Consider the following 16,273-nt stretch of genomic DNA (forward strand, 5'->3'; position numbering starts at 1 on the left):
GGCTGACCAGCCACATGCAATAACAGGAAACTCCAGCTCCAGCACAGCCCTTACAATTTTTAGAAAACATACACAAAAAACGCCTCATGTCACTGTCCGGTGCCAAGGACGGTGTGCTTACTCAATTACCAGAGGTCAAAATACGCATGGTCTCCCTCAGAACTCTCCTACCATTGCTGATTGTTGAACGAGTTGGTATTGTGCGTGAGCAAACATGATTGCGCTTTAAGGCTTAGACAGAGGAAGATACAGTCAACTGATTTGATCCAAGAGCCTCAGCGTAGATACACACTGCGTCACCGCACCACATCTCAACCAATCCGTGGCCCCGCCGCGGACCGCAAATACACTATCTCTTTTTCTGCAAAGTCGATTGAAACCACGCATGACTGCAGGTGCAAACCATTATTTGCTTCTTCCACTGTTCTCGCTAGGCACAAAGATAAGACTGTTAGAGAGATAACTGAGGCGGACGCCATCAATAGTTCCGGCACGTGTTGTGCATGTGTTTTTTTCTGGCACCCCTGAGGACCACCCGAAAAGGAGGTTAACCTTTCTAATTTGTGCTGAGCTTTGAAAACTATATAAATTTACACCGAACCTCTTTGCCACTGATATAAAGTTATGAGAGATTCCAATTAAGGTAGTAAGGCACACACACATTCTTTACAACCGGTTTTTTCCACAGGAGGATTGAACGTACGTTCCTTACACCTTCAGCACAACTGTAACAATCCCATCCTGCAGGTGTAATTGTTAAAATGGTAGTGAACGAAAATTGAGCTTGGTAGAAGGTATTGTCTGTCTTTATCTAGAAATGCCTGACAGAAGTGGAGCAACAGTCCATTGTCACTCAAAAACTCTGAGTAATTGATTGAAATATTGAATCCACATCATGGGAGAAGGTGCGATGTGACAACTGTAGACATCAAGGACTTATGTTACTTTATGGATAAGTCGGAGCTGTTAATGAGGGTCAGGAGGTGGTGTGATGACAATCTAGTGAAGTTGCAGTCTGCCACTGGGATTGATGTAGATAGTTTTATCAGCATTCTGGAGTTTCATTTAGAGTCCACTGCCGTAGACTTTGATGGTTCTCTTTTTATTCAAAAACAGGGTGTGCGTATCGGGTCGTGAATTGCTTCAGTGTTGTCCGAGATTTTTCTTTTTTTTTTTTAGCGAGACTTATGTACACGTTGACACGGTTGTGCGGTCCTTGTTGATTGGACTGCAGAACCCTGCCATCGCAGCAGTCGAATTAAGTACTTATAGACCTACTGTTGCACACGGAAAAGGGCCTGTGCTGGAGGTACGGCAAGGAATCAGCCAAGCCTCTGCTGGCAGCGTCTGTGTTGGCAGCTGAGAGCTGTAACTTGAAAATAGTTAAGAGTGGTGTAAGTGCGTCTGCGATGGATAACGCCTGTAAAGAATCCCGTATGTTTTGGGTTGGTGAGGCAGTTGAGTTGCAAAAGATGCGTCGTCTGGAAGCGGGCCATCACCACGATGTAATTGTTAGAGTTGTGCTCAAGGTGCTGAAGGTTTAATCCGGCTCCTGTGGAAAAACCGGTTGTGAAGAATGGTGTGTGTGTGCCTTACTGCCACGGAATCTCTCATAACTTTATATCAGTGGCAAATAGGTTCGGTGTAAATTTAGTTTTCAAAGCTCAGCACAAATTAGAAAGGTCAACCCCCTTTCTGGTGGTATTCAGGGGCTCCAGAAAAAAAAAAACATAAGAAACCAAATGTAACTTTTCAGGCAGAAGTGGTGTACGGGACCCTCTCATTTCGTCGAAACTCGTTTCGTGGAATTACGTATCGCAGACAACTTTTCATGGGCACACGTTTCACGGACACACGTTTTGTCGACACGATCGTTTCATCGACACTCGTTAACCTTAGTGAATCGCGCGCTAGCTTTTAGCGGCTTCGTGAAGAAATACGTTGTCGAGAAAACGTTGCAGGGGCATGTGCCCGCAAAACGTACAGCGTCGACGAACCGTGTGTCCATGAAATGCATGTCCGTGAAAAGTTGTCCACGATACGTATTTCCACAAAGCACGTTTCTAAGAGACGACAGGGATCCTAAGAAAGGTCTGATTCTTACTGAAGATCGCTTCAGTTCATGCATCTTATCTCGTCAAAAATGCTATCTATAGAAAAAGTAAAAGTAAAGAATGCAGGCCATCAATCGTCCCGAGAAAGCTAGTTTCTTGGCAGGGAAGGAGCGGAAAACTTTCTCGGGCAAAGAAAAAACCTCAAACGAACAAATCACAAGAAAGTAGAAGAAACCTCCCCCTCTCCGCAGAGAGTGGTGTGGTCATGATATCAAAAACAGAAGTGCTTCGACAGCGAGCGCGACCCTGTGGCGCCACGGTTTGCAAAGTTTCAGAAACAGCGGCGCACGCACATAGGCAGCCCTTAAAGGGACACTGACACCCCCCAAAATTTTTTTTTTTCATTTTTTGCCAGGGGCTTTATTATGGTGTCGGAGGACTACCCAATTAATATTTTGCAACAGAGTAGCGTATTTTTTTAATAAAGCCGAAAGACGCAACTGCTCGAAACCGAAACCGAAACCCGACGGAGGTCGGAGAAGTGGAGAGAAGAGAGTGAGTGGCGGAAGTCACGTGGCTACACCCGACCGTGCCTTTTTTTTTTTGTTTGTTTTTCTCCTTTCCGTAGCAGACGACACGACATGCGGCGTGCGATACGGCGTGCGGGAACTGCTCGCCGGGCGATTCTTTTGCAGTTATGTTTGTTACGCTCGTTGTTCTGTACTCCAAGATGAGTTGTTTTGTACATTGAGGAGTCGGAGATGAGTAGCGAGTGCCCGTGGTGAATTTCCATGATCGGCTCCGAAAAGAATACACCCACGATGTTGCGTGAAGAGCTGGCTCACATGTCCTGCGTCCGAAAAAAAAGTGGCATTGTGCGACAGAGTTTCCGAAAGATCAACGGGATCGGGACCATTGGCTGGCTGCAATTCCTGTAGAACATATACGGGCACCTCGGAAAGCGGACGCTACCTGATTTATATGCTCCTTGCATTTTGTGGAAAGTGATTACATTGAGTTCGCAGGTGTCAAAAAGGAAATCACATACCATTTAATTCAGCGAAGTATCGTCCGCAACATTTGTTTGTTATTTTTTTGTTTGTTTCTTCAGTGATGATTGTAAAAAAAGAAAAAAGATACGTCAACATCGGGAAATGTTTGAAAAAAAAAAAAAAATTAAAGGGCAACTCCACTCAAAATGTCGACCCTATTGAAATGACAGATATCGCTTTAGGGGGGCAAAATACGGTCATACCCAAAATATCACGTCAAACCGACGCCGCATTACCGATTAAAACCAATATTAAAAATGTTCTCCCGGCTCGGTTAGCGGCCCGAAAGCGGGTAAGCAACGCTGGCACCGGGTGAGCTAGTGAAGCAACACTGGGCAATGACGTAGGTCTAGTCCTACGCTCTCGTGCGGACGCAGCGGACGCTTCGTTTCCCGTGGCATTCTGCGATTCTGCTGACGGCAAGAGGTGTCTACCACGTTATTCTGTGTTCTCCTATTTTTATGAGCGCCCAGGCAGTTCATTTAACTCCAGCATTGCTTCCGCGACAGCACGGAAGAGAGCGAAATGGTGCTGCTCGCTCACGCGCGTGTCGTGGAGCCGGAGAGACTCGCCGGGCTCGCGTTGGGCAATGTCGAGCACGACTTGTAGTGCAGTGCGTTGCACCAGCAACCTAGTGCGCAACCCGGAGCTGCGGTTCCACAGGTTCCCAAGAGACCGGAAGAGGCACAAGGTGTGGGTCGGTGCCGTTCGCCGGATAGACTTCGGAAGACCTTCGACTCCGAGCTCCAACGCGAAGCTCTGCTCCCGGCACTTTACGGCAGACACCTACACACGGGATCTGCGGCTGCTGACTGTTGCGTGTTTCTCCACGAAAAACGCGTCTTTGAAGAACGATGCAGTGCCGTCGCTGTTCGCGTACCGTCCGCCGGCTGCTCCAGCACGATCGGCCGGACGCAGCAGGTCGCGGCTGATCTAACTTGCGTGCACATAAAGCTTAGCAACTTAGACCGCTTGTGGATACATATGTCCCTATATCTCCCATTATTCCTTTTTCTCTCGGTCCGCGAGCAAGAAAAAAATACAGTTACGCTGCGCCGGCACTGACCGCGTCATATTCGGATTCGCTTTTTGGCTGGCAAATTTATAAATGCACACTAAAACTTACTACCATTGGTGCATATTAACAAAGTGAAGCGATAAAAAAGAAAATGTGCAACTTACCTTCTGTTTTGAAACTCCACGTGCGACTGAGCCGACATTGACGGTGCGTCGGCTCGGAAGCGCGGGACCAAAACTAGGTCAGGCCGACGACGCGCCACAACTATCAATGTTGCCAGGCTGCTTCAGCCGGTAGTTTCGGTTTCGCCGTGCCGCCGTAGCGATACTTGGATTCGCTACCGAAAAACAAATTATATCTCGTGATTCAGGGTCGCCGACTTCGACTAAATAGATCATAACCCGAAAATTGTAAAAATGCAGTGGAGTTGCCCTTTAAGTCTTACGGGGGATCGAACCCGGTCCTACCGCATGTGAACCGGCGGTCTTTCCCACTGCGCTACTGGGGGATCTCTTTTCTGGTGGGTCTCTTTCCTTTGTAATAATTAAGCCGGTAAACTGTAAGTTGGAAAGTTTGCTGTCGATTTTTCTCTAGCAAAAGCACTCTCGAGTCGAAGTCGGGAAGCACCACGCTTTGGGGACATTCGCACCTAGTAAAGAAATCGTACGCGTGCATATTCAACTCGAAGTAGACACGTCGTGCTTGACGTTTACGCGAGCGATGTCTTCAGCCACGAGAAGGGAGCGACGGCTCGGCGACGTCTTCGTGCAAATCGGCTTGGTGGCCGGGCGTGTCGTACGGGATGAATACCAATTCTTTTGATCAGTCCCAAATTTCTCTTTTAAAGGTAGACAGAATTCGCCGGTACCGCGAACGACAGTTCTGAAATAGAGGCCCCACGCACGTCGTCCGCTGCCATCGCCGTCCCCGCGAGTCCCACGATACGCGAAACGACGAACGCACAGAATGCTTCCGGTTGTCTGTGGAACTTTTTTTTTCAATCAACGTATTTACAGCCTTTTAGAAGCCACAAAAAATGGGTTTCATATTTTTTTCTATTTTTAATATTGAGTGTGTGCCTTCAGTGACCCACGACTTTGATTAAATTTGGTGGCCGCATCGATACCTTAGAAAACGGCCCGTGACCTCGAAAAAGAGAGTGAGCGAGACTCGAACCGGCCAGTTCTTGATCGGCGGTTTTCGGGCGGAAAGAAACCGAATTTCGAGCCGCAAATTCTGTTCTGGGTAGTTGAGCTCTCATATGTCACGTACAACTAAAAACCTCGGCGAGCATAAATACCCTGTCAGTGTCCCTTTAAATTGCCTGTTTCTTTTTTGTATGCTTAGAGTTCTAGCCAAGTCTGGTGGTTTATATTCGTCCGGTTACGACGCCAGGGCGCCAGCAATGCCAGCGGCTGCCGCGCGCAACCTCCGTAACCGCCCGAAAAAAAAAAAAAGAAGCTTTTTTAAATATGTATATATATTTGGGCCTCTGCAGGCCGCGATCTTTCTCGAACAGCACGTTAGTCGATCCGATCAGGCCTTGGACACTGACTTAGCGGTACATCCGCCCGCTGGCTGACACGAAATCTCGTCTCTCTCAGTCGTACTCGGTCGCAAGAGTGTGAACGGGTGGCGCCATCTATGCGGTGACCCTGGAACTGCATTTCACAAGAGCGAAGGTTTTGCGGGATTTTCGAGGTCAAATGTGCGTAATACCCATAGAAAGGCTCGCTTATCACATTGTCAAAAGTTTTTCGAGCCAAGAAAGAAAGGATAATGCTCGAGAACTAAAAAAAAATATGCCGGACCGCCGAGTTTACACTGCTTCCCAATAGATGGCGCCAGTGTGTTTTCTGGTTTAACAAGTTTTAAGGAACCCAGGTTTAAGAGGTCGCAAGAGTGTGAACGGGCCTTGAGACTCGAGGCGGCCGCATACGCTCGGTAACATCACAGAAAGTATTTTGTCTTCCTACCACTGCTTCTCCTCCTCCCTTTGCGAACTTTTTAAAATTTTTTATCACTTTTTTTTTTTAGGCTTTCAGATTTCCGATTACGCGTGCGGCTGGGAAGAACGCGGTCGGCGTGATTTCTGCTGATTTTGCTAGTCTAAATATAATCGTAACCTCTGGTGGTTAGCAAGAACATCGACAAGGTTCCACATTTTGTGGATGCGGTTCGGATGCGGATACTCCAACTGCTGTCCGCGCAGGGCTCTAAACATTTGCGTAGGACCATGTTGATAAATGTAAGCGTTGACAGGAAACAATTACCCGAAAAAAGATATATTGTTTCCTATTTTCATTTCATGCATTGAGTTCGTACACAGTCGATTTCTTTTTTCTTCACCTTCGACACATTTAATAACATCTTTGACATTAAAACAATATTATCACTGTGTGTGAAAATTATTTAAGCTTAATTGCTGCAATACAATTAGCTGGCGTATAAGCAGTACAGGATAATTAATCTCTTAACAGAGCCTCGGTTCGTTGAGTGCATGATAATAAATCCCACCGCCCTGCCCCGCATTTCACAAGCTGGAAGGTGGTCACTCTATCCTCACGTGACTGAATTCGGCAAATAGCGGCGCTGCGCATTCGAGGCGTGCGGTGTGCTCAAAAGCAGGGGAACGTACGCTGGGGCGCTTGAAACGTATACTTTCCTGCACGGCTTTTGAATCTGTTTCTCACGTGATCGGATCTCGGCGCAGCGGCACGTGGAAAACAGACGTGCAACTCTGGCTCCCGCGGGGAGCCTATACAGGAACTCTAGCTTAGCCCACCCGTAAACGCTGCTTCGCGGCGGCCGACTATTCACTAAATTGTCTTGATAAAACGTCGACGTTCACTCAAACGTCGATCGACGAACAGTGTACCCCAAGCCATCCGCTCGTGGGCAGATGTTCTAGGCCTAGCGTTCCCAACAGGGGCTAGGCAGAGGGGTGGAGCTTATGAGGCTTCAGCCCCCCCCCCCCCCCCCCTCCCCGAAATCCAGCCAACCCTATAATATACACGTGCATTACGACCCCCCCCCCTCCCCCTTTCCACACCCCAAGTCGTGGACATTCAGCCACGTCCCCCCCCCCCCCCCCCCCCCCCCCCCCCTCGAAAAAAGTTGCTGGCTATGCCACTGGTTCCTAGCTAGTCCTTAGTCGGGACGCAGGCGGAAAGCACGTAGAAATGCCATTGGTCATTGCGACAACATAAGCGCGCGATGTTGACGGTCATGTGGATGTGATCGTAAAAACGCGTAAGTGGATTTCATCTAACTTGCGCAGAACTTAGGATAATTTTTCTTCGCGAGTACAGATTTGAAGCTCCGTCGTATGCACCTTTTTTGTTGTGAGATCGTTTCGATGAATTAGCTTTGTTGCCGTTGCAGACGAAGACAAGGCTGACTGGTCACAGCTTATGTGGCTCAGCTTATGTCCAGACGGGAAGCACTCACTTGATCGAATGACGTTTGTGCTCTTTGGCGAGTAGAATTTATTAAGGTTTTTAAGAATGATAGTTTTGGTGAGTATGTGCGCGACAGAACAAATGCAACTGGAATGTTTGTTTCATATTATTTTGATCTTTTTACGGCACCATACACTCAGCCCTGTCAATCCACAAAGGTCTTAACTGTCGAAAATGTTTGACCACACAAGATACCCGAACTGCATGGACATTCCCCGCTTACAACACGAAATTCAACGAGTCTCATCAATCGAACAACGTATCATACGTACCCCAGACCCACGGTGATGCGTCATCGGAAGAGGACTTCAGAAAGGTCTCGAATAACACAGCATATCCAATATACAGTGTCGACGATGGACACTTCACGACGATCGGACGGAATCCGGCGTGTTTTGGGGCACATGTAGAAGAGAGCTGCTTTTTTGCACAGCTTCAAAAAAAAAAAAAAAAAAAAGAAAAAAACGTGCTTTTTTTGTTTCCAAACCCCGAACCCGACCCTATCAGCTATTTTTTGCGAAGACCCTGAACATATCTGGGAAGGCTTTTTGGAGATTATCTTAACGGAAATAACCCTCCAAGAACGTCGAACTGCCTGCGTCGCGGGCTGCTTGACGTTCGCTCTCTTCGTCCGTTTCCTGCGAAGGCAGAGTAGGCTAACAGCCCTGGTATTCCCTGGTTCTCACTGTGGAAGATAACCCACAAAGGATAAGCATCCTAAACAGGCAAATAAAGTAAAAACTTCCAAGAAAAGCCGGCGAACTCCGAATCCACATTGTAGGTGGGGGAGTCACGCTGACCGGGTTTCCACAGCTCAGGCGGATGGCAGAAATTTCTGGCTGATAGGGGTCGCTCGATTCGCCAAATGGCGGCGGCCAGAGCTCCTTTTGCAAAAACCTATACATTTTCGATTTTTAATTTTCTTTTTAATTTTACAAATAATATATTTTTCATTGGCGTCAGTAGTGGTACTTTGGGTGGTTTGCAAGGCTAGACGTATTGAGGCAGGGGCCCGTACGCATGAGCGTCTGCTAGCTAGTCAACCAAATTAAGGGAATTAAAATAACAATCAGCCGACAAAGGAGAAAACAGCGGGAACGATGCGACGAAAATTAGGGAGTTTTCGTAAACCGGGTTTTCCTTTTCGCTAAGCCCTCCGCAACGAAGAAGCCGCTACTGCGCCTGCGCGCCGATGGCCTTGGCTGTAGAGTTCCGGGTAGCGGAGGGGCTTAGCGGAAATGGAAACACGATCTACGAAAACTCGCTAATGTGAGTTGTCCATAATAAGGAGACAAAAATGCATGTATTTCTCCAGTTTGTCCCCGAAAATGGTGTCCATAGCGGAGTATCCAGGTTAACGGGGTCCGACTGTATTATATTTTTTTTTTAATGCGAAAGCATTAACTGTCCCATGGAGCGAGATGACGTCATCAGTCTGAAGCGCGAAAACGGAACCTATTAGCCCCGAGAGCGAACACAAGCGTCGCTGCGGTCGCCGCGCCCTGATTGGGTGAGGTGTACCGTGACGTCAGGGGGAGGACTCCGCTCCGCGATCTCGCATCGGCTCGCTTCCCAGCACCGAATTCCCGGTTTGGCGTTGTGTGCCGCAAGCTCTTCGAGGTGCTGGGCTTCGTTTACTCGGTGTACAAGACTTTGAGTTAGGCCGATATTGACGCGCTTCCGTACGTTTTATAAGCCTGCTTGTCCATTTATTTCTAAAATTGCGTTACAAATCCCGAAAGCTATCGGCGGAGGCAATTCCGCCTATGAACCTCACCGTCCGTCCACACGACACAAGGCAATCTTGCGAGGGGTCGGTGAAGCGGTGGCGCGAGTGTTTCAGACGCTGGAATTCTGTTCCTTGCATGTTCATGATTTAGGACGATATTACATCCCGCTTTCAAGGCATTTGAAGTGGTATTTATATCATGGGCCTTAGGGTGCTCGTCAAATTAGCTCGCGACCCTGACTCTGCGCTACCACTCTGCATGCGCTGGTTCTCAGATGTTTTAAAGGCACTGCGTCTGATGATCTTTGAAGTGCATGTGGAACAGGGTTCTTTTACATAAATGAAGCTTCTTCGTGAATTAATTATATAGTTTTTACACGTATGTAGGCATATTTCTTTGAAGATGCACAATTCTGGAAATTAGTTTGTATGCAGCAAAAACGGCCAAATTGCCCCCAGTTGCCTGTATGATATGTATTGAACTGCCCAAAATATGCACAGCAATAGTGCCGTAATTTGAAATGTTTATACTTTTTCTTGAAATTCTTTATTACAGCCTTGGGTTTTAGAAAAATATACCATTTAGTCTGAATTGTCATTTCCAATTAAAAGAGACACTGCTGCAGGACCTCAAAAGTTTCCTCAGCTTCCAAACTCGCTATAGCTGGGCTCTCTGACAACAGAGGAAAACTGGAGTAAAAGCAAGCATTCGAACGTCTGTCCAGTGGTAGATGCAGCACTAGTAGCAGAAAATGTGGAACCTGTGAAGGGCGACAGTCTGCGTGAGAAAAGCTTCTGGTATTTTAGCTTCAGGACAATTCGATTTAAGTAAAATCTCAATTTTGGGGCTTAAGGGACTAGTAACGAGCTAGACACCTTCGCTTACGTTTGTTATACATTACTTGAGGGTTGATATAAACAAGTCCACAGATACCACTTGTGTAGTCCATTGAAATACTATCCGAATCCAGCAAAGGTCAAATGCCAGCAATGTATATAATAAATGTTCCTTGTTTGTTTACTTTGCCCCTGTACTTGGGCTATCTTACTTGTGATTCTTTCCTCATGGCCCAGACTGTATTTAACGCGTTGCTCGAGCAGCATGCATCTTTTCTGCTTCGGCGATCTTTTTTTTTGTTAAAATAGAGATACAAAAAAAAAAAAATAGTATACATAACCTGCCAATTCATTCAGACCATCAGCAGCATCTATTCTGCGATATGTAAATTTATAGTGATGCTCCTGCAATTGTGGCCATATTTCTTCATTTTCATATACCAGCTGTGATTCATGCGTTGCCTGCCCTGTCAACCATGCTTAAAATGTTGGTTGAAGTTTCGCCTGTAGCTACAGGCCATACCTCAATAAAGGCACATATGAAAATTTGCACTTCCTACGCAAAACACGCAAAAAAAAAATAAATAGAAACGAGCACCCCGTCAGCTAGCGTCGTCACAGCCTCCACGGGGCGAGCGGGGCGAGTCGGGGAAAAATTCTCTCCTCGCCGTGACGTCACCCCGGTTCACCGTAAGGGGGCGCCACGCGAACTTCTCGGGGTAGAACGTTTAACATCTCTACCAAAAATAGCTTCAAATATGGCACAAACGACAACTGTCAAAAACCCGTCGTCCTTCCTCGCTCCTTCGGGAATCTATTTCTTTAAAACCAAGAATGCCTGATGATTCGGTCGTCCTTCCTCGCTCCCTCGGTTCCATTGGCTGCCGCGCGTCGACGGCCGCTGCTAGAGTTCCTGTATATGCTACCTACGGTAGCAGAGTTGCGCATTCAGCCTCGGCGCGTGGCCGTAGCGCCGGCTTTCCCGCAAGAGCTAAATGCTTTGCTCCTCACGTGACTAAATTTGGCGAATAGCGGCGCCGCGCGCGCCGCCGCGCATGGAAAACTGGAGAGGATTAAAAGGAGGCGGAAAGCAGGGAAACATACGCCGGGGCAAGAGAAACGTCGGCGGAGCGATCGCAAAGGTGGCTTTCTTGCACGCCAACGGATGCTTTGCTCCTCACGTGATGGATCTCGGCGAATAGCGGCGTGGCGGCGCGGGGAAAACAAATGCGCAACTCTGGCTCCCGTAGTCTAGCCGCTGCGCTGCGCTCGTCAGTTTCCACGACCACTCACCCCATGGCGCTGCGTGTCCATCAGCGCTCCGTTGACACGGAGCGGCCAAGGTCAGCGTGCTGACCGACAACGAAAAGTACGCAGCAGACGACAAAGGGAGCGGACGAGCGGCTTGCATGCTTTCGCATTCACAACTCGTAAGAAGTACTTAGGTGTACCTCGAGCTTCTTTTTCTTTTTTTTTTTTTTCAGTTGCGTACGAGCTTTTCTTTAGGGGCTTTGAGATGTGAAACCTCTATTAAGGCCTGCAATATTTTTAAAAACATTTCTTAATGAATACTGCGAACTCGATCGAGTTCGCAGTATTCATAAAGTTTGAGTTTAGCGCAGGGGTTTCCCCAGGAAAAATTAGGGGGGGGGGGGGGGCTGTCAAATTTTTTAGGGAGGATATAGAGAATAGAGGAGTCGTTGCGAATTAAATTTCAATCCCCAGAAATTGAAATCAGGGAAGGGGTGATCTAAATTTTTAGGGGGGGGGGGGGTGTAGGGAAATCACTGGTTTAGCGTTACTGCAGGCTGCCGTATAAGCGCGTCACGGTCCTTGGCGCGCGCCGAGAAGCATGCCTGGAAGTCATAGCACAAGCTCACGGTAGCAATACCACTCCACTTGGTAGCCTGCGGTAACGTTATGTTATTCTTTCAATGGAGATTGTGATGCTAAATTAGAACGAAAAGTGTGCAAATAAAATTAAAAGCGGTACAACATGATATAAAAGTTAATGATTACAACTTGCTAAACCTCGGCCTCATGAACGCAATTCTCAAATACGACTATGCTTGAAAATAACTTATCTTAAAAATATATATATATTTTTTAAAGCAGAGTTCAAAGAAAGCAGAGTTACTCAAGAATACGTTCTGTGCCAAAAGCGACGACAATGGCGAAGTGGAGAAAGCTTATGAAGAGGACCCACTCATGCAGAAACAAGGAAATCGGCCGGGCATCGTTATGATTCATAGATTTCCAGGATGCTTAGAGCCCGCAGAGTGTGTCATCGCCATATTTAGGTGATCTTCGAAACCTCCTCAGGGCACCTTTAGGGCAGGAAAGTGCGTCCGCAGTGTCTCGAGACTTTGAAGAAAATAAGGTATACAGTTCAACGACCGATCGACTTACTTTACGATACTCTCTCATTAATATTTGAGTTTCTTTTATCACCAGTATTTCTTTTCGTAATTAAAAAAAAAAAAGTGAGAAAGGCAGACACTTCCAAATTGAGTTCTAAGCACGCGACCGTTGGCATGCAGTGAATACTCATAATCGGCGCCGAGATGATTGGTAGCTGTTAGCAGGTGGAGTTTTTCTATTGACCCAGAGCTAGAATGTTTCCTTCTCTCTGTTGTCAGCAATCAGGAGACAACTTACACCAAATCTGAGGGTAGTAAAATACTATGAGCATTCAAACATAACGGCCTGAGGAGTATATGCGTACAAGTTCTAGGCATTTGATGCACCCTTAACTTTCGATACGCTCAACATTAGTGTAAAATGTAGGACTGTTTCATTCCTAATCAGCGTACAATGTGCGTGCTTGCACTATATTTTATACAACGTCAAACTCTACCCGTTTGATTCTTTTTCATTTTTCCACACAAATACTTGCGCGCATAGATCACCAAGTTAAGACTGGTGCAGGATGCCACAAAAAAAAAAAAATGTACAGTTTTTTTTTTTACCTCAAAAATAAACTACACGTCGGCTAATGCTCATCACTCATTCTTGCACCCTTGCACCAGACGTAACTTTCTCCCTGCTTTTTTGTTCTCAAGGGGGCCAGTTCATCCTCGCCCCGAGCACGCAACGCTCGAACCTTCTCTGCCGACCCTTCGAGATGGTGACGCACTGTAGATAAGCAGCTGCCAGCGACCTTGTCGAGTGAGTCTCGCTCTCGCTGTCTGTTACGCTGCCGAATCGCCGCCTGCTTTTCTGCTGCGTCGGCGCTTTTCCTTTTTTTTTTTTTTTTGTTTGGCGCAAGTTAACTTATTAAACCTTTATTTTTCAGTTCACTGTTCGTCCTCTCGTCACGAAAGGAAGACGAAGTGCCCTAGCTGTAGAACGCTGAATCTTATGCCCCCGGAAAAACTTCGTAAATTCCCGGTCCTGATCCTAGGATTAACTCCAAATAGATAACAGGGTCAAACACCGTCTTCGGCAACCCAGGAATCCATTTCTTCAAGGCTCCGGACCTCGGAAAAACCGTAAAAGGTACCGTGAACCCCTTGCAGCCGGTGCCACCGCCCTAAGCCTCGCGAGGAATACGGCAGCCAGCGCCAACGACTCACCAGCTGCGATAAAAGCTCGCACCGCACCGCATACCATCAGCGCCGCTATCGCCACCGCTATGTCTGTCACCGATCCAGCTGCCATTGCCTCGTCACCTCAAAGCATGGAAACCTCCGAAGGCACGACTTCGCAGAAAACAGTTGCATTGGCGCCTCGACAAACCACCGCAATGACTATCATAATGAAAACCACCGACAATTTCAACCTTTCTACTATCCCACTCATTACGATTAGTAATCAGATACGTACGACTGCCCAACTCACCAAACAAGAACGGCTGGACACTTACATAAAGCTTCGGGCCCCGCAAAACTTTATAGCCATCGACACCTACCGCCCCACCGCTGCGGAAAAGATCATGGCTCTCCAGCACATTGCAATTCAAGATAAACTTCATCCGCTATCAAAATACATAGCTAAGGACCCCAACAATGCCCGGGCAGTCATTCACGGCATTCCTCTGGACGTCACCGATGCTACCATCAAAGAGGAACTCTACATCCAGGGCCGACGGATCATCAACTTCCGGCGGCTAGGCACGACGTACACTCTTCTCCTCACGGTAGAAGGCCCTACAATCCCGAGGTACGCCATCTTTTCCTCCGGCGTCTACAAGCTTCACCCTCCAAAACCACTGAACAGGCTATGTCTTTACTGCTTCAGCCTGAAACATCGCTCAGATGTGTGCCCAAACCGAACTGAATATGTGTGCTGCGCCAACTGCGGCCAAAAGTTTCCGCCCTCCCAGAACCCGTCCGAGACCCCCCACGAGTGTGACACCAAGTGCATAAACTGTCTGGGTGAACACGCTGCCACAGACCCTCAATGCCCTCGCAGAACAGAAATTAACAATAACGCGGGGCGAAGAACTGAACCACGCCGACTACAGCCACCCCGGCCACCCCCCCAGCATGACTCATTGACAGACTGGCCGGACCTGCCCACAAACAATCGCTACGCACTGCTGGCATCTCACCATCGAAGCAGAAGCAGGAGTCGGAGCTTCAGTCGCAATCGCAGCCAGAGCTGGACCAGCGGCATGCAAGACAGGCATACCCCCAAGAAAAAGATACCACAACTTTTAAAACCTAAAGTTACGTTCGCCGAAGCCATGAATCCATCATGGGAAAAATCAGCCGCCCGGGTGGCGTCGGCACCATTCCGGCGTACCCGCAACAACTCTCAAGAATCAGTAACGGAGACTATTTAAAACTTTGCGGAAGGAATGGCCACCCCTGCCGGTCATCGAACCCCATTCGTCGCAGTCAACAGCGACAGATCCTGTGAGTGGTCCGGCTCTCCCACCTCTCAACCCAATACCCACTCCCTCCCGCCCACCTCCATCTCTTCTCTACTCTGAAACTTTCACCGCCCAGCTCAAACAGATAATCCAGCAAACAGTAGAGCAGACTCTTGAACGCATAATCAGGGAGCAGCTTACACACGTCATAAGCACAACACTTGCCCCTTACACACAACAATTTGAGGCACTTCAAACTCGTATACAGGCCCTAGAAGAGAAGGCGCAACCACACAAACGCCCCGCGATACAGCCCGTAGAACACCAGAATGACAACTAACCCTACACAAGCGACACCACCTCAGCACACAACAGTACCACAGACACTCATAATCTGGCGATGGAACTGCAGATTCTTGCGTCAAAAGAAGGAGCACTTGCTGCAACACATGATTCTCACGGCGACTGAGCCTGATATCATCGTACTCCAGGAAACTAAGTGAATTTTCCCAATACGTGGCTACAACCACTTTGTGGAACCAAGTATCCGTCAAAAGCAAAGAGGCACAATCGTACCCAACATCCCAACCATGACAACCAGATACGTGAGAAAATCCATTCCAACCATCCAAACAGAGACGGCGCACACCAATACCCACACCGCTGAGCACGTTGCTACACGGTCAGACATCGGTCAACACACGCTCGATATTGTCAACTGTTACTGGATTCCAAATCAACAGGACTTCACCGTGGCACAACTCAGATCTATACAAGCAAGGCCCAGCAGGCAGCGTTTTACACTTCTGTTGGGGGACTTTAACAGCCACCACGTCGCATGGGGATATGCTCAAACAACTTCACTAGGCCGCAAATTAGACAGCCTCACATGCAATCAGCACTTCACGCTACTGAACGATACTACCCAAGCTACAAGAATCGGCACGGAACAAGAACAAGATACAATACCCAATCTCACGTGGATCAGGAGCCATCTCCAGGCGACATGGGAAAACACCCAAGATTCTCTGGGAAGTGACCATTATATCCTGGAGATCCAAATCCAACTGCGTAAGAAACGCGGAGCACCGAGCGCCAACTACAACCGGACAAAAATCGTGAACTGGCCCAAAGCCCGCAGGGAACTTGAGGACTGCAATGATCCCTTCGACGACCCGGAGGAATGGACGCGACTTATCCACACTACTATCCAGAAGCACACGAAGACGATATGCAAAACTGAAGACCACCCCCATGTCGACAACTATCTTCTAGCCCTTTGGACGTAACGACGATGCTTAATCCA

This window comes from Ixodes scapularis, unplaced genomic scaffold (genome assembly GCF_016920785.2).
Source record: "Ixodes scapularis isolate PalLabHiFi unplaced genomic scaffold, ASM1692078v2 PGA_scaffold3__209_contigs__length_174095766, whole genome shotgun sequence".
In the NCBI taxonomy this organism is placed as follows: Eukaryota; Metazoa; Arthropoda; class Arachnida; order Ixodida; family Ixodidae; genus Ixodes; species Ixodes scapularis.